This window comes from Schistocerca piceifrons, chromosome 9, assembly GCF_021461385.2.
Source record: "Schistocerca piceifrons isolate TAMUIC-IGC-003096 chromosome 9, iqSchPice1.1, whole genome shotgun sequence".
NCBI classification, from domain to species: domain Eukaryota; kingdom Metazoa; phylum Arthropoda; class Insecta; order Orthoptera; family Acrididae; genus Schistocerca; species Schistocerca piceifrons.
Genome location: NC_060146.1, coordinates 17,948,424 through 17,972,958, shown reverse-complemented (window position 1 = coordinate 17,972,958; position 24,535 = coordinate 17,948,424).

Sequence of the window (24,535 nt, the reverse complement as noted above, 5' to 3'; positions counted from 1 at the left end):
ACTGCTTCCTTCAGGAAGGAAAAATGTAAAAGGGGCACATGCTAGGGAAGATATGAAACGTGAAACAAGCACTTAACACTGGTATAATTATAGAATCACAACTGATAGTGCTTAACGGCAGAGTTCTGCTTTGCAATTTTTCACTCAACTGCAGTGGATAGTCCATGGAACTCATGCACCAGACTACATTTACAACTTTCGAACAAGGTTGGCGTGCGCATTTTCTGTTGTTTGCAGCACTTCTCCATCAACAACAGAGTGCTGGTAATATAAAATAGTCCTATCTGTAATCAAAGTTTCATTTCATGACTAGTCTCTGTCAGCAACAGAATCCTGGCAATATAAAATGATGTATTTGTAATCATTTCATGACTATAACTAGCATGTACAGATTGAAACCTACTATATGCCAATGGCCCATGTAACATAGAATTTGCTGTGTTTGCATTCTTTGATGTTAGTTCTCTCACGTTTCTGTCCATTTACTCCACTGTGAAGGCTTGTTCACAAGTACAAGTGAATGGTAGTGACCAATATGATTATGCTTGTGTTCACCTCCATTCACTTCAACCTAAATGAGTGGATCACATTGGAGAAAAAAATGGATCAACTGTTCCATAAATCCCACAATAAGAGGGTTGTTTACCGGTAAATTTCCATGAAAACTTTGGGGTTAGTAAGCTCAATTATTCCAAGGATCGTATAAAGACTTTCAACAATGTACAGCAAACAGAACATTGTTGACAGCTGAATTGGTCAGAGTGTCAACTGAGAATAAAAATTGAGAAAACTGAGTGTTGTTCTGTTATTAGAGATTTTAATTTTAAGGGATGGACTGTTGCACAAATCGGAACAGAACTGGATGAGGTTCATGCCGACTTGATACCATCATTTAAGACCATTTACTTTTGGATTAATTAATTTAAACACGGTCGGACAAGCACCGAAGACAAAGCAACCTCCAGCTGTCCAACTAAGATCACCACAAAGGAAACAATTGACAAAAGCTGTGATGTGGTAATGCAAGGCCACCGAATAAAAATTTGTGAGATTGCCAAGACTGTAGGCATCTCAACTACATGAGTTCACAATATCCTGCATGGAGAATTGGCTATGAAGAAGCTGTATGTGAGAGGGGAGCTTGACTGTTCACAGATGACCAAAAGTGCATCCAGCACAACATTTCAACACAATGTCTGGCAATGTTTAACCACAATCCGTAGGACGTTTTGCTCCGATTTGTGACTGTTGAATGAAAATTGGAGCCATCATTACACACAGAGTCAAATGGCAGGCAAAACAATAGACAAAGACTGGTGAAAACCCACCAAATGTGGCAAAGGCCATTTTGTCTGCTGGTAAGGTGGCGACCACTATTTCTTTTTTTGGACTCCCTACAAATAATCCTCAAAGATCCCTCGAAAAAAGGGCACAACCATAATTGGTTACTATTATGCTTCATTGTTGGATTGTTTGAAACTTGTGTTGGCTGAAAAAAGACCAATGTTGACACATAAAAAAGTACTCTTTCACCAGGATAATGCACCATTCCACGCATCAGCAAAAACAATGGTGAAAGTGCATGAATTGGGCTTTCACCTGGTTCCTCATCCATCCCATTCACCAGATGTAGCCCCAAGTGACTACTTCCTGTTCACTAACTTGAAACTTTGACTTGTCGGGAAGAAATTTTCATCAAATGAGATGACAGGTGCAGTCAACGAATATTTTCCAGATTTTTACAGACCAAATTTTTCCAACAGGATGAAAAAGCTGAAGGATTGCTGGACTTGGTGCATATCCCACAAAGGAGACTATGTCAAGAAGTAATGGAAGTTGTTTGTGGAACAAACATTTTTTCTTGCTATTTTCTCAAACTTACCAAACCACCACTGTACTAGTCATTACCCATATTCAGAAGCACGTATCAGGCATGACTAATTCATAATATGTTTCTATTGCAGTTTCAAACACTGATTGTGTAACACAGAAATGTATAAAAACACCACAAATCTCCCCAAGCCTCCAGCATGAAATGGTGCTCATGTCAGTAATTTTTCATTCTATGCTCTTCAGTTGAATGACAAGCTGACATCTGAAGAGTTGTCAGAGTACTCAGTGGTCCGATTGGACCGTTGGATGGTTAACAATGGGGAAACCCAGAATACCAGGTCAGGGAAGATCTACTGGACAGGATAAGAAGAAAATACTGAACGATCAGTCTTTCCGTCTCATCCTGTCCAGTATGCTTTCCCTGCCCCATGGGTGTAGGTGACCTTTCTGAACTTTACCCCTTTTCCTAAAACATACCTCACTAAACGCTCCGCAGATGGAAGTGTGCTCCACACACATGACAACCAGTGCTGCAGACTAATGTCTGCCGTCTGGAACTGGAAGTTGCCGGGAATAAAATATCCGTCTGCCTCACTGCATGCCCCCTCCACAGACAAACTTGAGCAGGTGACCTCACAAATATTGTAGCACCCACACAGTTACATTATGCCTATGGGATTGCCCATGAGGTTGAGCTGTGAGAATGGTCAGAATTGTGCGCGTACTGCTACAAGACAGTTCCGTGCGGTACCAAACAGAAAAATATTTTTTGGTAAAAACCAGCATAACATGTTAAGATAAATAAATTTTTTTGAAGTGTGTCAAGATAAAAATATTGGTACTTCAGCTACTGCACCTGAATAGCTGCCCCCGGTCTGAATTAGTACGGAGTGCACAGTATGTCAAAAAAATCCATTTTAATATGAGAGCCATGCAAGATCTATGAATGTAGTAAACTGCAGCACAAGGATCTGAACAACAGAATATAGAATTGCTTATATGAATATAATAGAGGGAAACATTCCACATGGGAAAAATATATATAAAAACAAAGATGCTGTAACTTACCAAACGAGAAAGCATTGGTATGTTGATAGAGACAATAAAAAACCACATAAACACACACACAAATTTCAAGCTTTCACAGACAGGCAGACATATACAGGGTGTCCCAGCTATCTTGTCCACCCAACATATCTCTGGAATAATAACAGCTATTGGAAAATGACTTTCACCGGTATCAATGTAGAGCTGGGGCCCATGAATGTGCATATTTGGAAACATTCTAAAACGAAAGCATATGTGTTTTTAACACGAACTTATGTTTTTTTAAATGGACCTCCTATATTTTTTCTTCAGCAATCCATAGCATGACAAAGCACATACACAATGGCGTTGATTGCATCGCAATATTCCCATTACATCCCGAGATATTAAGACGTGAAGTTGATGCTTGAAACACCCGATATGCGCTGCTAGCGCACGTCCTGAGGCTCAGGCGTGAACCCCATGCTGCCCGTAATCGCGATGTGATTGACATGCGTAATCACACTTCCATACTTATCAAGAGGTCCGAAATGAATAATACGGTCTGCTGCCATCCTGCATTAACGTCGTACATTCCAGCAGGTATTTATCCCATAGGCTAGAGGTGATGCGGTTCTGTAACATATCTGTGTACTGCAACGTTAGTCACAAAGTTAACTACGCTTATTTGTTAATCTGTTACTAAAAAGGTAATGCCGTTCAATGTTAAAACTTTACTTTACTGTAGATCTAGCGCAAGTGACAGTTAATCATTCACTCGTAATAGTAAAATTCATGTTGATGGTTTTAGTGAAACAAGCAAGTGGACTAAAAGTTTTACCGTTGTTTAGCTAAAAATGTTTTGATTTGGGAAGTTCAGGTAGGACATAGAAGATGAATGTAAACATGTTTAACCAATTAGTTTTATTATCACATAATTATCAATGTTATGTTTATCTAATGCATTAAATGACAAATTGTTGCAAACAAATGTTTCTTAACATCACTGGGTAAAATGGCCCTTTGTAGAAACTTCCACTGTGATACCAGCACTACATACTAAACATAGCGTTCACATCTCATGCTCAAAGTGATGCCCATTGGCTTGCATACATAGGGTCACTCTGCGGATGTAGGATGCCCTACTTCGTGCTACTGTTTCTTCTTTGATGGCTGTACAAGCATCAATAATGCGTTGCTTCATGTCCTCTGGTGTTGTTGGTTCATGTTGGTAAACAGCATCCTTCACTGCTCCCCAAAGAAAATAATCCAGCGGTGTAAGGTCCGGAGATCGGGCAGGCCACCTAACTGGGCCACCTCGTCCAAGCCACCTACCAGGGAACTTACCGTTCAGAAGTCGTCGTGCTCGTAAGGCGTTATGTGCAGGGCATCTGTCATGCTGATACCACATGACCATTCTCCGGTTCAGAGGTACGGTGTCCAAGAGAACAGGAAGATTGTGTCGTATAAATCTGGAGTACTCTCTGCCATTTATACAGAAAGGTCTGATAATGGTATCTCCAATAATCCCACACCAAACATTAACTTTCCACAGACGTTGATGCTCTACCTGACAGAGCCATTTTGGATTGTCTGCGGACCAATAATGCATATTCCTCATATTGACAATTCCTTTATTGGAGAATGATGCCTCGTCAGTAAAGAGAACATCTGCAAAAAAATTTGGATTAGTCAGAAGTTTTTGCTGAACCCACCGACAAAATGTTACCCTATTGCGGAAGTCATTTCCATGAAGATCCTGGTGTAAATGAACATGGTAAGGATGAAATTTATGATGTTTAAGAATACGCTGTGCACTCGATTTCGACACACCAACTTCACGTTCAATTTGTCGTGTGCTGATTTGAGGATTCACAGCTATGGTAGTGAGCACAGCAACTTCAGCACGTTCATCTGTGCATGTTCTTGGATGATGTCGTGGTCTTGGATTTAAGCTTCCCGTTTCACGTAGACGAGATTTGAGACGACCAAACACCCGCCGCAAAGGTGATGGCTTGTCAGGGAATTGTCTTCTGTACAGTCATTCTGCCTGAACAGCATTTCGTCCACCTACAACAGGGTACAGTACAGGTATGTGGAGTAGGGTAGAAAACAGACATATTAAATTAATAATCATAATGTTCGCTAACAGTACTATCAACAAACAAGCAATCTCATATTGTATTTCCCGTCAACGTACATTCTCCATGGATCAGCAGCATTTCTACCATATCTTCATGTGTGTACATTATACTGTACAGTATAAGTTCCACAACACAATGTTTATTCACAATGTGTACTACCTCCGTACCGTCACTAGACTACTCTGATACACGACGACACTGGCAAGCGGTGTACTGCACGCTGAAGCAACAACAAATGGGATGCTTGGAGGGTGGTGGAGTACAGGAGTTTGCATGGGTCGCAAATCATAAACAAGGCGAAGTGGTAACTGTGGCAGTAGTGGGAACTACATTGGACACTTGACTAGGTAGAGCCAGGCCCTGCACGACAGGCACAATGGGTCATATAACGCATTAGATAAACCTTATTTTGAGTGTGCAGGATAAATAAGACAACCTGACGGGTGTACACCGATTGGTACTGGTTCATATTGTGTATGTAGATATGTAAAACGTGCAAGAGGGAAGCCATTATGTGCTTATGAGAGTTGATGGCAGCAGACCATATTATTCGTTTCGGACCTCTTGATAAGTATGGAGGTGTGATTACACATGTCAATCACATCGCGATTACGGGCAGCATGGGGTTCACGCCTGAGCCTCAGGACGTGTGCTAGCAGCGCATGTCGAGTGTTTCAAGTGTCAACTTCGCGTCTTAATATCTCGAGATGTAATGGGAATATTGTCATGCAATCAACGCCATTGTGTATGTGCTTTGTCATGCTATGGATTGCTGAAAAAAAAATATAGGAGGTCCATTTAAAAAAACATAAGTTTGTGTTAAAAAACACATATGCTTTCGTTTTAGAATGTTTCCAAATATGTACATTCAGGGGCCCCAGCCCTACATTGATACTGGTGAAAGTCGTTTTCCAATAGCTGTTATTGTTCCAGAGATATGTTGGGTGGACAAGATAGCTGGGACATCCTGCATATGTCTGCCTGTGTCTGTATATGTGCGGATGGATATGTGTGTGTGTGTGTGTGTGTGTGTGTGTGTGTGTGTGTGTGTGTGTGTGTGTGTGTGTGTGTGAGTGTATACCTGTCCTTTTTTACCCCTAAGGTAAGTCTTTCCACTCCCGGGATTGGAATGACTCCTTACCCTCTCCCTTAAAACCCACATCCTATTGTCTTTCCCTCTTTCCTGATGAAGCAACCTTGAGTTGCGAAAGCTTGAAATTTGTGTGTGTTTTTATTGTCTCTATCAACATACCAACGCTTTCTCGTTTGGTACGTTACAGCATCTTTGTTTTTATATAGAATATAAAATTGAGTCATTTAATCTGTTATCAGGTTATAATTAAATTTCAAGTAAATTTACCCCCTATTTCACACACGAAACAGGAAATTTCACAAACTGCGAGTTGTGTAACATGACTTCACTCAGGGCAAACCTGAAGAATGCTGATTTTGCATTTTTTGTCTTCATATTTATTTATTTTCACGCTGTACCAAGCCTTGTATTACAAAATTTTGGATCAGGTTTTAAAGGAAATGGATGACATATTCCATGACTGTGAAAAAATTCAGCTTGCTTGTCTTGCTGATACAACAAAATTTGAAGAATACCATACATTTTCCTTCTAGTCCTCTTAAAAACTTATAAAATTCCTCTGGCCCCATACTCCCCAAGACAACACTTAAGAAATGAAGTCTCTGTTTTGTATGCCAATGAGAAGTACAGATGTATTTCCACTGGAAAGATAATATAAATGCTTCATGAGAATAAGGACATTTTTGTGGATACTTATAAACTTTTCTCCCTTATTCTGTCCATTTCTTCTACTACAGCATCTGTGGAATGAAACTTTTCTTGCCTGAGGCATATAAGAACATACACCTTAGGAGTGCAATTTCGGAAGGAACTTCTTTCTTTAGCAAATATTTCAGTTCAGAAATAACTTCTAGCACCGTCAATAAAAACACCATTATTCTATGAGGACATCACTGACAAGCCTGAAGCCTTAAAGTACCGAGTGATTGATTTGGTGGACTAGACATAGTTATGTTTCATTGTTAAGACAAGCTTCTTAAACACTGCATATGTGTTACTTTCCTGCTAGTCTTCACTTAACTTCCCAGTCACCAGCCACCACCAATTCAGATTTTCAAGACATGGCAGTTTGTTCTGTTTGAAATCCATGAGCCAAAATCATTACTTTTCCTCCATCCAGCTGCAGAACAAGTATTTTAAAATCCCTGCAACTCTGAATGGTGGTTCAATGATACTTAAAATTTTGTACATAAATACTTATATATGTTTGGAAATTAATAAGTAAAGAGTAACCTCTGTAACAAGATGAGCACTTTCTAAATGAGTCAGCATCACGATACTGGTTTGCTCAATATAGACCCTGTCAGTGCCTGTCAACAGCTGCACACTTCTTACCCTACAATTACCCAAAGTCTAACTGATGTAGAAGAGTGGTATACTAGGTTGTAGGGTACCACCCATCTGCTTTGACTGGTGACGTAGTTGTACTGTGTCACGTTGTGTTGCTTGACGTCGCTGAGCTGTGGTGTGTGTTTTGGAGTGAAAGTGAGATTTTGTTGTAGAGTGGACTACGTTTGAAAAGGAGGCGTGCTCTAGCATTTTAAGTATGTGGGGACAAAGTGTATGTGAGGCACGTTATTGTGCCATTTAGTGTGCTACAGTCATATGAAATTATTTGTTAGCACAATGGAATATATTGTGCAGAATGTTGTCATACAATGTCCGCCCAAAAAGCTCCCAGAATGAATTTCTTAAAAATCATTTATGCAATGTCAGTTTACAATCCTTTCAGAACTTTTCAAAGTATTCTCTACTTGCTTCAATGCACTTCACCCAATCACTGAAGGCACCCTCGAAGTCATCAATGGGAATCTCCTTTAGCACGGTCACTGAAGCTGCTTTTACCACCTCCAGCATCCCACGCCAAGTTCCTTTCGGGGTTCTTTTGGCCCTCGGGAGCAGAAAGAGGTTCGCTGGTGCCAGATCGGGGCTGTACAGGAGCTGGGGCACAGTTGCCTGCCCCATTTTGGCCAGTAATTCTGGACAATGAGTGTGGCGTGGCTTCTCGTGTTGTCACGGTGCACAATCCAATTGTCGCGAATATCTTTTCCGATGTGTTGAGCCCTGTTGCACAACTGCTTGAGCAGTTCACAGCAAAGTCTCTGTTGGCTGTTTGTCCTTGAGGCACGAATTCCCTGTGAACCACACCTTATCTATCAAAAAACACAATGAGCATTGCCTTGATTCACAGTTTTCTCATCCCGACTCTTCTCATTTGAGGATCCTCAGTTAAAATAAGATGAACGATTGTTTTGAGTATTTCACATGTTTGACTCCTGACCTTCCTGGAACCTCTTGTACCACATGAAAGTTTGGCTTTGTTCCACGGTCCTGACAATGTAGGCTTTCCGAAGCATTTCTAGCATCTCTGCTACGTTTTTCCCCAGTTTCATACAGAACTTGACTGCATAATGCAGCTCCAAAAACTGGTAGATATTTTGCTCAATAAGGGTGCAGTAGATACCTCTGCACGGAGTGTGACCGTGCATCGACAAATGTCCACAGATGACTGACAGTAGTCTCACTTCAGTGCTTAGAATCCCCACCAACTTCTCCGCCCGAAGATCCGCCCCATCATCCGGGATTGCAAACTGACAAAAATCATTCCAGGAACTTTTGGGACAGATCCTGTAGAAACCAGAATATGTCATAAAATTTAAACTGTTCCCTTAGGTCCCTGCATAACCACTCAGTAAGTAGATCGAAGTTTTTAATTAAATTACAAGACAAGGTACGTAATTCAATATTTGTTAACATATTGAACATGCCACTCTATTATTAATAAACAATGATCCACCTACCTTCTCCCAAGATTCAATTAAAAAATATTTATCCACTTTAAATGTCTACCGCAAACCATTTTCTTATGAGTTCTGCCATCTTGTTATATGCGACTTGTCATTCATATGATCACTTATCATCATTCGCTTGCGTGTACAGTTACCAACTGCAACATGCAACAGAAGAGCTGCTGACACTGTAGATGCACTTTTATTGTATGGTTGAGCCATACAGATGAACTGATGATTGGCATACTGGTTTTTCTGATTGTAGGAGTGGGAATGGGGGGGGGTCTTGTTAGTATCCTGGTCTCGGGTTTAACTATATCGGAGATTTGGATACCGTGACCTTACGGTGCATTTTGAATTGTTTTGTCAGGTTTTATTTTTTTGACAGTTTTGAATGTGTTGTTTTTGCAGCGTTGCTTCATAAACAGTGTTGTTGTTTTTATTATTGAATTTTCAGTTTTTCCCCATCCAAAACCCGATTTTTTTCACATGGTTGTCCCACTAATTTCATTAATTCAGATCGCGGTCAATCACAACGTGTCACCTTCACGCTGCCACCCGAACAGCAGTCATTGCCCCATCCCCTGGAGGCACACTTTCCTGGAATACTACAGCAACAACAACTCAATTCAGGCAGTGCCCCGACAAACTCAACTCAACCTGTTCTTCCGAACATTCTGCAATGCTTACCAACGCTGCCACCATTTAATCCCAACAGATCAACAACCTGGTTCAAAATTGTGGACGAAGTGCTCAACCATTACAAACTCGACGAGTTAACCAGGTTTATGTGCCTCATCACCCACCTGCACGACCAGGAGGACTTGATTGCTGACCTGGTCGACGCCCCGGACTCATCTACCCAGTACACTCTAGCCAAAAAGACAGTTTTACGTCGGCTTGCACGCTGAACTGAGGCAGCAATACGGCAAGTGCTCCACGTCGAGCAACTAGGCAACGACAAACCTTCCCAGCTCTGGAGACGGCTATGTGCCCTGGTCAGTGCCGATCTACTCTCTGACACAACTCTCCTCACCATCTCTTTCCTCACATCCGCTTTGCTCTGGCTCAAAGGTCTCCTGAACATGTCGAGCAAAGAATGACAATTCCTGACAAGCTACACGATGCATCACTGCTCCATTTCGCCAGCCACAGCCTACCTGACAAGTCTCAGGTTCAGGCTCATCGCTCTTTGTCCGGATGCGGCCGGGGACATACTGTGCTGACCGTTCCGCTCGCTCCAGGAAGCAGTAAACAAGCAACTGGGACGTCACCGGCTCTGCCCATAGTCACGCCCTCTCCTGCAACCGAACCTGCTGTGGCCACTGAACCTCAGCCACCGCCACTGGCAACAAACCTTCCGCAGTAAATGCAACCGCACTACCTGTACTGTTACTTCCACACACGGTTTGGTGAGGCGGCACGGAACTGCAGACCACCCTGCTACTTCCCAAACGCCAATAGCGGATAGGTACGGGTGCCACCTCCTGCACACGACATGATAGGCATCCCCCAGTGCTCGATTCTGTCCGGGAATGACCGGATAATTGCGGACGACTTTACAATAAAGACATTTCGTCGAGATACCTTTTCCTAGTGGACACAGGCGCTGATGTTTCGCTGCTGCCTACATCCTTGGCATCGTCGAACATCTGCCCACATCACACTTCACTGCAAGCTGTGAATTCAACTAAACTACAATGCTCGGGTTCAACTTCCCACGTCGTCTCACTCTCCGCAAACAACAAACTCGAGTGGACTTTTTTAGTGTGCGAAACTGACGAACCTATACTAGGCATTGACTTCTTGCGACACCACAAGCTTTCACCGGACCTAGTGCGAAACACCGTGAATCATCACCCGTCCAAGACTCACTTCCCCTGTGCTCCGTCGAGCAACCCCCCCCCCCCCCCCCCCCTCCCACCGTGACACATTGGTCTGGGCTCATCTCATCTGTACATGCTCGTCTCTGTCGACGACGTTACAAGAAATACGCACAAGTGCCTTGTCGAGCTTGAACACGTCGCTCGCCTACGCAAGGAAGACTTCGTACAGCAAGGTCAAAGCAAGGTCAGTAAGTGCGCCGAATCTGCTTGCAATCCCAGCAATCGAACCTCCGTGTGTTTACCTCCCGCTACCCCTCGCAACTCTGCTGTCAAGACTGCCATAACATGTACTAACAGTTCCACAGGGCCACACCCCACTAACAAGGCAGCGTTTGACACTCGGCCAGACACAAATGCGCATGCGCGACGATTGTCACGTGTTCCCAAACTGACGGCTCCTACCCCGCCCCTCGCAGACAGCACCTCAAACTATTCAACTTCGGATCCTGCGCGCTGCCATGCGACCGCCACTGACAACACAAACAGTGCACTAGAGCCAAGCATTTCACCCGCGGCCGTGCTGCCACAGGCCGCGCCCTCAGACAATGGACTCACTAACGGCTCACGAGCTCTACCGTGCTCACCTGACCACAGTGCCACTGCTTCGGGCCAGCGGCCATCTTGTCGCGTTGACTCCTGGTACACTTCACCACCTCAGCTCCCGTCGGATCCGCCGAGTGGCTCTGAACACCACGACCACGCCTCACCTGCCCCGCCCGCCACACATTGTAAACAAACCGCCTCCCGTGCCGCTGGCAACATTTCTGTTGTCACCAATGGGACGGTTCACAAGCTTTGCCTCACGCCAGGTCCCCCGATCTCTAGTAAACCACGTCGACTTTGTCTCGAGTGCCTCTCTGACCTTAAAAATCAGATTTCTGAACTACTAAGCTCCGGCGTCATTGAACCCTCTGCCAGAAGCTGGTCTACACCCGTACATATGACACCCAAGAAAGACGGGTCCTGGCGCATGTGCGGAGACTACCGTCGACTAAACGCACGAACTATTATGGACACCTACCCCGTACCCAACATTGCCGGCTTTACCAGTTCCCTCACAGGTGCGACCACGTTCTCTGTCATTGATTGCAAACACAGGCCTACCACCAGATCCCCATGGCACCTGAAGACATCGAGAAGACAGCAATCACCACCCCGATTGGATTATTTCAGTTTCGATTCATGCCCTTCGGTCTGAAAAACGCAACCCAGACCTGGAAACATTTCATCAATGAAGTGCTATTCGACCTAAAATTGTGCTTTGCATATCTTGATGACATTCTTGTGTTCAGCTCCTCCGTCGAGGACAACATTCGACATGTGCAAACTGTTACGAACACTCTCGCGGCAGCAGGCATAGAGACCAACTAGGACAAATTGCAGCTACATCAACCCGCTGTCACTTTTCTTGGTTTTTGGGTCTCTGCCGTCGGCTTTTCACCGCCCCCTGAGAAAGTACAAACAATACTAAACCTACCCATACTTTCGTCATTCGAATTGCTCCGGCGCTTTCTGGGGCCGGTTAATTATTATCGCCGACATCTACCTTGGGCTGTGGAGATTCAGGCTCCATCGATGGACGCCTTGGCAGACACCAACACTCTGGATCTTGGCCCGTTCCATGTACCCCTGCTATGACTGACTCTTTCACTGCCCTCAAAAATCTTCTTGCCGAGGCCTGCACCATCTCGCATCCTCATCCCAATGCGCAGCCTTTCATCACCACAGCTGCGAGCGATACTGCCATCGGCGCTGTCCTTAGCCAGACAATCGACGCCCAAACTTCGCCTCTGCAGTTCTTCTTGTGCGAGCTCACCAATGCACAACAGAAACATTCCACATTTGACAGAGAGTTTCTCGTGGTCTACAAAATGGTTAAGCATTTTAAGACTGATGTTGAGGGATGTCCCTTCTATGTTTTAACGGAGAACAAACCCCGGGCTGCGGCCATTACAAACCCACCAGCTGTCCCGCCTCCTTGCCGCTTCAGATACATGGAATTCATATCTCAGTTCACCACCGATGTCAGACACATAAAGGGTGCTGACAATATAGTTGCCGATCTCCTTTCACGAGTCGACGCTGTCCATTCGGTGTTAGACCTCTCTGAACTTCCTAACCTCCAACCCGCCGACGAGGAAACACAAAACCCGATTTCAGACTCTACTTCTTCATTACACTTTGTCCGTACCACCTTCCCTGGGATTTCTGGTGAGATCTGGTGTGACGACAGTATGGGCACATTACGCCCCCTCATCCCAACCACACTCCGTCGAGCTGTCTTCAACGCATTGCATAATTTAGCCCACCCCACCTTGTGGTGGAGCGCTTTGTGTGGAGAAATGTTGACAAGGCAGCAATGGGCACGCTCCTGCGTCACGTGCCAACACTGCAAAGTACACAAGCACACATCACCCCCCCCCCCCCTCTCGGCACCTTTTTTATCCCTCCTGGGTGTTTCCAGCATATTCATATTGACTCTGTCGGCCCTCTCTCCCCCTCTAATGGCTTTCGTTATGTTCTCTCGTCTATCGACCGAACAAGTCGCTGGGTCGAGGCTGTCCCCCTCCCCAATATTACGGCAGAATCTGTTGCTCGAGCTTTCGTCGAGTCGTGGGTATCACGTTTTGGATGTCCAACTATCATCACGACTGACCAGGGCAGACAATTTGAGTCAGCCCTGTTCACCGGGATTTGTAACATTTGCGGCACCCGGCACATCCGTACCAGAGCGTATCACCCGCAAAGTAACGGGCTAGTCGAGTGCTGGCACAGCACTTTCAAGGCGGCTCTTCGATGCCGTGACTCTCTATGGACGGAGGCTCTTCCCCTTGTGCTACTCGGCATTCGTGTGCTCTATAAGGAAGACCTCAAAGGCACAATAGCCGTGTCCATATACGGCCAGAACACTGTTCTCCCTGGCGAGCTTGTGAGCCCTTCCGCTTCTCTCCCTCAGACTGACTTACCTTCCTTCGTGGAGCGCGTCAAATTCCACTTTATCGACCTCCATATCCCTCCGTCCGCCAGCCATTCCTGCCCTAAGGTTCACATCCCAAAATCTCTGGACAACTGCGAGTACGTCATGCTCCGAGATGACACTGTCCGTGCTCCCCTCCAACCCCCATATACCGGCCCGTACCGAGTTCTCTGGCGCTCAGCCAACACCTATGACATCCAGATGAAAAATTCAGCTGTTACAGTCTCACACAACAGACTTAAACCTGCTCATGCTGAGCCTCCTTCTACCCCCCTTCAGGGCACAACCACGCCATTCACTGTTGTGGCTCACGACGCTCCAACCACTCCCTCCACGTCAGACTTACACACTCAATTGAGTGACTTCCAGCTCCAATCATCGAGCTCTCCTCCAATCTCGCCCTCTACTCCGGTCTCACACACTCCGTCGAGTGATCACATGCTCCCCACGTCGAGCTTACCTACGATCACGCACTCACCGCTGGGTTCTTCACCGGTCCCTTCAACCTCTCCACCGTCGCCTGCCTCGCCCTGTCGAGGTTTCTCACGCCCCTCACCCCCCCTCCCCCCGTCTTGAACGTGCCCTCGCTCAAGGTGTTTGTGCCTGTCCCCCCCCGGACATAATCCATGACATTTCAATAATACTGCACAATTATACACTGTTCGTCGTGTGTTTCTCTTCATCCAGTGCTCATGACACAACCTCCGCCATTCCCTGCCACCTGGTGAAATGTGTTCCCCTCCCACCCAACGTCAACCTGGACATGCTTCTTGTGTTCGCCACGCCCACCGGAGACATCGTCGTCATCGCTCCGCTCCACTCACAAACCGCCGGCCTACCTGTCACCGCACGACCAGCATGCCCAATACGTCGCCCGGTCCGCTTCAATGACTTCCAGGTTCGGTGGCCGGACCTTCCTTCACGACATCTACCCACACAGCTCCCAAACGACGCTGTCGAGCTGACCGTGGTCCGGCACCCGTGGACCACTCCTGCCGACGCTATAGTCACCTTCCCCTCACCCCCCCCACCCCCCTGCCTCTCAAGAGTACTCCGTACTGCGGGGGTGGGGTGCTATGTGGTGCCGATGAAATCGACGCCAACATCAATATGCGTTCATCTTTGGACTCTAAGCATTATCTTTGGCTGTTCCGCCATTTTCAGGGCAGTTCTTTGTGATCCTTGTACATATTAAGGTTAGTAAATGAACTATTGCTAAATGGGTGTGATTATTGGTGCAACCAACCCGGTAACCCTCCTCAGGTACAAATTCTCTGAACAGGTTTAATCAGTAACTTCAACCTATCAGACATTTCAAAGATTACTGATATTAAAACCTTCTTTGTTACTTGTTCTTTCTTTTTCCAATTGGTTTGCAGCAAGCCTTCTGTAGGACTGAAATTTTGTATCAACAAGACACTGTGGTATGAACAAATTTGAGCACCTTCAGTAAAATCAAGCCCAGACCTTTGTCACAGAAGCTCCTTGTCCATTGGTGACATTTTCTTAACTGGCTGTAGTTGACTTTTGCCATAATAGAATGGTGAAGACTTATGACAATCAGCTCCATCTGATACAACAAAGTAGCATTTGCAAGTGTTTCTTGGTTTGTTTTCTACAACAGATCATTAACCTATGACAAGCAGTTTTGAAAGCTCATGAATATCCTGGTTTGAAGCATAATGTAAGACGCTGATTCATATAAATCATTCACATAAAATCTTAAAAGTTTTTGTAATTTACTTGTAACAGATTCAGTCTTGTTTGTTTATAAGACAAATTAGGCAATCAAAACCTATTTTTTTCAGTGCTTACCTTCAATTACTACAATAATTATGGATTATTGATGATTCAAACACTCAGCACACAACACTACAATTGTACAATGTCAACGCCAAAGTTAACTCCACACAGAAGACTGCCACTATGAAAATTTCTGATAATGAAAGCAGCAATTGAAGATGGTGTGATTCAGCAATGTATCATTGCAAGGACAGCAGCTTAAAAAACTATTACTGCTTGACATTGTCAACGGAAACTGAGTGACAGTGCATCTGTGCACCAACATGCATTATAGGGTTAAAAGCTTCTACAGCAACATAGCATTTTATGAGGTTTCATTATATTTATATTCTATACCGTAAAAATATAAAAATACTTCTTGTTAGCATAGTTACAGTACCTAAACCACAAGCAAATCTTATACTACTAAGAGATACTTCAAGTTATACATATTTTGATTTACAACTACAAACTGTATTAATCTTTTGTATTTATAGATAACCCATTTTCCATGCTTCTGGTATGCATTCTTCACTCATCAAACTGCATGATCCACAAATTAAACCATATAGCTCTGAAATCGTAAAGCATGTTCTTTGAAGCTGTAGCAAGACAAAAGGGATTGAGCAAGACACAAATCCTAAAATTTGAATGTAGAACATTTTCAGCCAACTTTGCAGATGCATAGCTTTTCATTCAGGTATTGAATGTTAATTAAATTTGATCCATATATAGACATCATAGGTGGGAATAACCCTCTGAAGTTTTGGTGTCATTGGTTCATAGTGGTCAGTCAAACCTTGGCTCTCAGAATTGAATGACAAATTTTTTTGGCCACTTTAGAGGCTTGTACCTACATTTAGATGTGGCTAAACCCCTAATTTTTGCATGCTGTGTAAAAAGTCTATATATATATGCAAATGACTAAAAGTTTCCTAGAAATTTTACAAAAGCCTAGCAGACTTGGCACATTTGCAGCTTCGTATGTGATGTGAAGGAGAGTTGCCTCTCTTTAAAAGTCCCTAAATAATCAACCACTGTAGGTATTGAACAGAAATTTGGTATATAACTATCAGAGACCAATAGAACCTTCACACCAAATTTCATTACATCTGGAGATGGTTGAGAGGGGATACATTTTAATATTAGTTCCTATGATGTGGAATGGCCCTTAGGTTACATATAATTCCACGACTTCTTCTAACAAAGTATAATAATTGTGTTGCCACACAGAGCACAGTAAGTTCAAATATCTATTGCTATGTCAATATACAAAATATTTGATCTTATCACACTATGAGGCAGAGGGAGTACCTATGAAATGTGCAAAGTGCAAACTATAAAAATTGAAGGGTAAAACAGGTTTCCATCCATAAACGTGATGCTGTACTTAACACCAGCAACAGTGGCGTAGGAAAGATACTGAGGTCTCTGCTAATACATTACAGATGGTGTGAGGTACAATTTCAGGCAGAACTGCATTTACATAAGAAAACTGAGGAGAATAGAGGAATCATCAGTGAGCTTGGATACAACAGTGGATTCTACAACTACTGCAGAGGCCCCATCACATTCTTCAGTACCCATCAAGATTTTACTGTAGAAGACATGGTAGGTGTTTATCGTCCAGAGGATTTGACTGGACTTATTAATGTATTTGAGTATTCAATTTACAATGAAACATATACTTCAGTGTTATTTCCATAATTGGTTTGTCTTTGCATAATCATTTAACCAATGTTTCACCAACTGTAGGAACTATTTGGGATACAGTGTGCTTTGAAATACAGAACAAAGATGCAAAGCTTTGAAATAAATGTCTTATTGCCAAATATTGAAGACTATTAGTATATTTCCACTTCACAGGAATTGCTTTACTGAAGTTCGTGTATTTCTTTGAAAAAATGCCTCTGTCAAATTCATAAGAATTTTAAGAATGGACAGTGACATCCCAGTGAAGTTACGGCAACAAAAAGCAGTGCCTTCTTCTACACTCAGATTGTGCAGTATATCATTCCAGTCACATCTCCTATAGAATGTTTTTTTTCACAACACACACATGCAGCAAATATAGTTGCAAACATGTTGCTTACAAGAATCTGTTTTTAAACTCAGTGTAAATGCGACCTTGGAAAATAAGGGTATGTGTATAAAATTGTTGTATTATTACTCGATATAAGTAACCAAAACACAAAACGATGAACGTGACTTGCATGGCCAATACGGGCGAAAATGTGCACTTACAGTGTCAATAGCTGTTGCACTGTGTGCTGATGGTGGTAACAACTCAATTGATGAGCAACTGGAAATGAATATGACAAAGCATAAGTTGATTGTCAGTAGCCAATTGGTAAGCTCATTCGTAATTTGCTTTGGTTCGTAGAAAAGGTTAGCTGGTATTTTGCTGTATTACGTTACAATTTAACCACATTGTTAGAATTCTTTGAACAATCGCAGGGTCAGCAGAAGCGTCCGATTCCACTGCTCTGCTTTGACGCACGACGTAATGGTGTGTTGAGTGACGCCACTACAGCGCAGAGTTTTTGAGTTGGTTGTGTTTGTAGATGTCATGTTGTTGTATTAGATGATACGCTTTTTTGGTGGATGTGGACGTGCTGAGTTTAACATGTTCTATAGGGCTGATCTTAGTTTTGGTTGTCATTGTGCTAATGTAGTTTTGAGCTTAGGTAGTTGGTGCAGTAACACGGATTGTGGAAGTGTTTTCAGTAAGTTATTAAGGGTTTTTGTAAGGGCTGATTAGGTTGGTGTTTGAGTAAAAATCTCTCGGTGTACATGCTGCGTCAATTCAGGATAAAACTCCAAGCTTTCGACCACTACCTCCATGGTCGTCGTCAGGGCTAAAACTGACTGTCGTGAACTAGCAAGGTTCCCACTTTTATATGCAAAGGACGGCTTCTGATTGGCTGGAATAAGTCATAGCAACAGCGATATGGCGCGTAGTGAAGTGGTGCCCTCTACTTCCATAGATATAGTTACTATCCCGCGTTGCTTGCAGCACCATCCCTTGAATCAGGAGGTAAAGTGCGAGAAGTTATTCTCTGCAATTTTTCTTTATCCAGTGCACTCTTCCAAGTGTTGCTAAGTGCATAGCCATTGTCTCTGTTAAAGTTATTATCGCTAAGTCTAATTTCGACTGCTTCCCGGATCACAGAGTCCCAGTAATTCGATGCGTGGGCTATTACTCTGGTTTCTTCAAATAAAATCTTATGCTTGTTAAGCAGGCTATGTTCAGCCACCGCTGATTTTTCCAAATACCTGTATTTCAGGTGGCGTTGGTGCTCGATGCAGCGGTCGGCAACGGTTCTTACAGACTGGCCCACGTAATTCTTGCCGCATTCGCAAGGAATAGTATAAATTCCCGGCACTCTTAAGTCGAGACTATCTTTGACTGATCTCAACATTTCCTTAATTTTCCTAGGTGGTCGGAAAACTGGTTTTATTCCTTGCCTCTTCAGGACTCTGGCTATCTTGCTCGTTGTATCACTGCAAAAAGGAAGCCGCGCTATGTGTTGGTCCTCTTCTTGTATATGGCTGGCATCGTGTCTTACTTTCTTGGACAATACTGATTTAATTTCACCGGCAGAATAACCATTCCTCTTGAAAACAGTCGTCAAATGGTTAATCTCGGGACCGAGGTGGTCCTTGTCGGAAATTGTCCTGGCTCTGTGTACTAAAGTATTCTCTTCTGAGACGGATGATGGAAGCTATGGCTATGCAGATAGAAGTCTGTATGGGTTGGCTTCCTGTACACAGAATGGCCCAGTTGTCCATCCGGCTTTCGCTCCACCAACACATCTAAAAAAGGTAACTTCCCTTCCTTCTCTACCTCCAATGTAAATTTTATGTTTGGATGTACACCATTCAGATGTTCGACGAACTGCTGCAGCGTGTCGCTGTGGTGTGGCCAGATTAAAAAAGTATCGTCAACGTATCTGTAGAAGCATGATGGGCAGAGGTGAGCACTGCTCAGGGCTCGTTCTTCAAAGTCCTCCATGAAAAAATTCACTATTGCTGGTGACAGTGGCGAACCCACGGCTGTTCCATCCGCTTCTACAGATACGTCAACGATACTTTTTTAATCTGGCCACACGGCAGCGACACGCTGCAGCAGTTTGTCAAACATCTGAAAGGGCGTAAACTTGATATTTTGGAGGAACTGGAAATTTTCAAGCATTTACTTTCGAATGTCGAATTTTTTCTCAACGAGCAGGTGCAGTTGCACGGAAGAAGTTATTTCAATGGTGTAAAGCCGCTGCTTGACAAGATCTAACACTTCGATGTAGCAACTACTTCTTGCAGATTCAGAAATACCTTTTCTTTCTACTTTTTACGGCTCATATACGTGAATTAAAATACTTTTTTGATTTTTATAATGTATCTATTACAGCAAGCAGTAATGTCACTTAATGGGTTATTTCGTATATGTCTTCTGTATGCATTTATTCTGGAATTTTTGTACTGCAGCCAGTCATTCATTAGTTGTATTTTATATCATGCAGCATCCCGCTATTGTAATTACTCTATGTACACCGTTCAGGTATTGCGGTATTGTCTTGAAGTTGCCATGGCGCACAAGTCACATGATGTTTCAGTTTTGTGTTGATTGTAGCAGAGAACACGTGTGTGTGTTGGGGCTTATGGGCGCCCAACGTCGAGGTCATCGGTGCCCAGAGGACACATGGCAGCCCCTAGTGGCCTTCACCTCTGTTGCATTTTATTTTATTTTTGACTATCTGACGCTGTCGGGTATGACCGCAGCTTTCATATTTTTTGGTACGTTATGCTGTAACATTTAGTATTAATTTTGTCCGAAGAAGCTGTCACTTGTGACACCGAAACCTAGGTCACAAATTAACTGTGTTCGCGACTGAGGATTGTGTTTTTCAAAATTTTGTATTATACAACAGTCGCTGATTGACAGCCGTGTTAAAAACCTTAGGAACGAGGGCACTTGGAGAACGACAAATATCAAGTCTGTGTATTAGGTGATAGTCATGCGAATGGTGTGGCACAAATTATAAATGATCGGCAGTCCCAATTTAGAGTAACAGGCATTGTCAAACCTGGTGCTCCCCTTAATGAAATAGTAAATAATTGTGAAAACTTAGTTAAGACTGTAACATGGTGTGTGCTAATTGGTGGAGTAAATGACATATACAAAAATGAAAACCAACTAGTGACAATGGCACTTGAAACAACTCTAAAAAAAGCTGTCAGATCTAAATTTAAAGGTTCTCGTTGTAAGTGTGCCACACAGACATCATCTAATCGAGGAATTATGTGTAAACAAAGAAATAAAGTCAACAAATAATAAAATTAGGAATATCTGCTGTGCTTTTAAGTGTGCAACTTTTGTGGATGCAAACAGCTCAGAGAGAAATCATTTCACGAGGCATGGACAGCACAGGAACTATTATCGAAAAAACGATTATGGGTGAAAAGATACTAGAAGAAATAAGCCGTATATCGATAGAAAAGTTCCCTAAAATCCCACTCCAAATGAGGACAGGAGCAGAAGAAATGAAAACCTTAACAAGAGCAACATTTGCTGAAGCACTAAAAACATCAACATCTGCTATAGTTTATATTAAAATGTCATCAACTGCCACAGCTAGTATAAACAATCAGTCAGCAACATCCATTTCAAGTAGGAAAAGCAACAGAAACGAGAAACCTGTGGTACAACATGATTTCTGGTATCCGGCCGTAATGAAAACTCCAAGTTAACAGTGTTAAATGAAAGGAGAATTGCCATTGGTGCTCACTCCCCTGTTCTAAAGATTATTACTCTGATTGTGCAGTGCCTCAAGAACAAATATTGTAAACTCGAAATAGCAGTAACACCCAACCTGATGTCTTGTGTATTACTGAACACTGGTGTAAGGACCATGAAATTAGTAATATTCATATTAACCCATTTAAAAAGGCAAATCATTATAGTAGGAAAATTGAAAAAGGTGGTGGAGTCGGTATTTACCTTAGACAAGAGTTAGAATTTAAAAAGAGATGTGAAGCAGAGAACTTAGGTATTGAAAAGTTCTTTGAAGCAGGTGCTATCCAGCTATGTGGCCTGATGAAAAAAGTCATAGTTATAACAGCGTATAGGTCACCTTCTTTGCAGTGATTTCAATATTAATCTTCTATTTAAAAGTCAACAAAAAAGGCAATTTTTGGACATATTAAAAAGTTTCAACATGTCACCACACACAAACAATTCAATTAGAATAACAAATACCTCCAATAGCCTCATAGATAACATTTTCTCAAATATGTCAACAACTGACATAGAGGTAACAAACATAAATTTAGAATTGTCTGACCACAATGCTCTCACCATTGAAATCCCTTTAAGGTCAAAGGGAGGTAAAGGTGTAAATAATATTTACAAAAGAAACTTCTCTGTGGACAGCTGTCATCAGTTCATAAGTATCTTAGAAAATGAAAATTGGTTAGATGTTATGAAACAAACAAGCTCAGATGAAGCATATAGTGTATTTGCATCGAATTATATGATGAACTTTGAGATGTGTTTTCCAAAGAAACTGACCAGAATCAAATCTACTGGTCACATAAAGTCAAGTTTTTAGATGACTCTTGGCATTAAGAAATCATGTGAAAACATGAAAAAACTCAATTCAGAGTTGAGGGAGTGTGCAGATACTGATTTTATAGAATATGTAAAAAGGTATAGGAAAATACACCACAGAGTAATTGCAAATGCGAAGTTACTAAATAATGACATGGAAATAAAACAGTCCAGAAATAAAACTAAAATAGCATGGAAAATTGTGAGAAAAGAAACCAGGGTACCTATCAAAGATAAGGAAATTATTCTAAAAGATGAGGAGAATAAAATGGTAGATAAATATGCCATGCCTAATTATATAAATAATTACTTTCTAAATATAACCCAGACATTAAGCAGGAATTTTGGGGAGCTGATTAAGAGAGCAGCACCCAAGGCAGCCAGCAGTATGATGGCAGTCCCAACAAGTGAAAAGGAAGTTTTAAAAGTCTGAAGTCCAAGATGACAGCTGGAGTAGATGAGGTGCCAGTAATATTAGTAAAGAAAACAGCTAATCAAATAGCAAAACCATTGGAGCACGTGCAAACTTGTCAATGGCTGAGGGCGTGTTTCCACAGAAACTGAAAATTTCTAAAGTCGTTCCCCTGTTGAAAAAGGGTGATAAGCTTAAAATAGAAAACTACAGGCCTGTCTCACTTCTCCCAACTTTCTCTAAGGGTTTAGAGATACTAATGAAATATAGTCACACATTATCTTAATATCCACAATCTGATTAACAGTAATCAGCATGGAATTTAAGCTGGGAGAAGTACCAAAACAGCTGTACTGGAATACACAAAAGAAATAATCAGTAAACTGCAAGAGGGAAAAAGTGTAGTCAGGATAAATCTAGAATTGTCAAAAGCTTTTGACACTGTTGACCACAGCTGGAAAAGCTTGAAGCTATAGGTATCAGAGGACCTGTTAAAAAGTGATTTGAGTCGTATCTCGAAAAGAGGATGCAGGTTGCTGAAATTAATGCACCAAATATTAACCAAAAAAATAAACAAAGATCAGATCCAAGGGAGGTCACAGTAGAAGTGCCCCAAGGAAGTGTTTTAGGCCCCTTGCTGTTCCTCCTTTACATTAATGATAGTCAGGTGAAAGAGAGAAAAGCTAGACTCATGTTATTTGCTGATGATACTAGTTTCATAGTTAGTGATATGAAGCAGTCACTGCGCAATACTGTGGACCATGTCCTACAAGATATACAAAACAAGTGCAAACAAGCTAACACTGAATGCAAATAATAATAATAGTAATAATATGTGCAATATGGAAAATTAAGTGAACATGATGACCTAAATCCCAACATGTAGGGCAAACAACTTGAAAGACTCCCCCCAGAGGGTCCACAACTCTTTTGTGGATACGTGCGTAGCGAGCACGGGACCCTGAGCTAATGTGGCCTTCCTTCCTTTCCGGGCTGCATACCTTCCCTTTCCACTACCTTCCCCATCCCCCATCTTCGCCCCCCCCCCCCCCCCCTCACCACCGCCTCTTTCCTTCCCTTTCTCCCCCTCTGGGAGTATGTTTTGTGCCTACGTCCGGAGACGGATGCTCGAAAATGTAACACATTCTTTGCTTTCTCTGCTTGCAAAGTTTTCGTCCTTCCTTTGTCCTTCTCTTTTCCTTACCTCTTCTCTTTGCCCTTTTCTCGGCTGCAGCGTTTGAGACCTCTCTTCTTTCCTTTCCCTTTGTTTTTTCCCTTTCTCTTTTTTCCTACCTGTGCATGTCTGAAGGCCGACCCACGCATTTCCATGCGTAGCCGGTGACGGGGTAACGCGTAATTCCCTGCCCCGGGTAGACAGGTAGGACACGTACGTACCCCCTGGTAACGGCCAGGCCCAGGGAGGGGTGATTATCTGAGCTGATACCTTCCGAAAGTGCTGATTGGTCCCTCCATCCATTTATCGGGAGGTGTGACCTGAGGTGTGAACAATCACCTAAGGCGGGAGTGCCCTCAGAGAGGGGCCCCACATGGAAGGAGCACGCCATTGGAGACGCCGGTAATCATGGGGAATTCTTCCGCAATGGTTTCCTCATCTTCCACTACTCTGTCTGCTCACAAGCGTAAGTTCAATGAGTCTCAGCCACAGACAGTCCTTCCATCATTGCCACAGTTCCTTGCTGTTTCTCGGTCTGACGAAGGTCACGACTTCTCCTCGGTCAACCCTTTCATTATTCAGAAAGGTGTCGACGCAATTGCAGGTCCTGTAAAGTCTTGTTCCAGATTATGAAATGGCACCTTGTTGTTAGAAACAGTCAGTGCCCTCCAGGCACAAAAATTGCTGCGTACTTCACTGCTACACACCTTTCCTGGCCGGGTGGAAGCACACCACACTTTAAATTCATCACGTGGGGTCGTTTACACACGCTCCCTCGATGGATTGTCCGACGAGGAAATTCAACACTACCT